The following is a 902-nucleotide window of genomic DNA, read 5'->3' as shown; positions in this document are numbered from 1 at the left end:
GCTACTCTTTGTTGCGGTGCACAGGCTTCTCACTGCAGTGGCTTCTCTTGTTGTGAAGCATGGGCTCTAGGCGTGGGGGCTTCAGTAGTTGTGGCTCATGGGCTCAGTAGTTGTGGTATGCAGGCTCAGTAGTTGTGGCACACGGGCTTAGTTGCTCCGCGGCATGTGGGATCTTCCCGGACCAGGGCTCAAACCCGTGTCCCCTGCATTGACAGGAGGATTCCTAACCACTGCGCCACCAGGGAAGATCCTTCACTGTATTTTTAACTTAGTAATTCATTAGAGGCTGGATCATCTATTTTCCTTGGGAAGTAAGTTAGTATAAACTAATGTATAGAACAACAAGAAATTACTAGGAAGTTAAAAACCACTTCTGAAAGCTTTAGTTCTCCAATGTAAAATAAAGGAACTAAACAGGATGATCACTTATGTACTGCCCAGCTATAAATATTAATCACTCCATTCATTAATTTCTCATTTATTTTTCCTTGCATTGTCATACCACTGTCTCCCGGTTTACCTCCTACCTCTCTGCTTGTCTTTTCTCTCCTGCTGGTTCAAGTTCATCAGGTGTGGATTTTCCTTAAGGTTTCTGTCTTATCCCTTTCCCCTCCTCTGTGTATAAGCCACAAATTAAGATCTCCACCTTCAAACTTCCTACTTCAACAGTTCCTAGGCAAGAATAAATGATTAAAAGTGCCACGATGGGGCTTCCCTGGTAGCGCAGTGGTTGAGAGTCTGCCTGCCGTTGCAGGGGACACGGGTTCGTGCCCCAGTCCGGGAAGATCCCACAGGCCGCGGAGCGGCTAGGCCCGTGAGCCATGGCCACTGAGCCTGCGCGTCCGGAGCCTGTGCTCCGCAACGGGAGAGGCCACAACAGTGAGAGGCCCGCGTACCAAAAA

This window comes from Lipotes vexillifer, unplaced genomic scaffold (genome assembly GCF_000442215.2).
Source record: "Lipotes vexillifer unplaced genomic scaffold, Lipotes_vexillifer_v1.1 scaffold393, whole genome shotgun sequence".
Taxonomy (NCBI): Eukaryota; Metazoa; Chordata; class Mammalia; order Artiodactyla; family Lipotidae; genus Lipotes; species Lipotes vexillifer.
Note: the sequence above shows the minus strand (reverse complement) of the source record.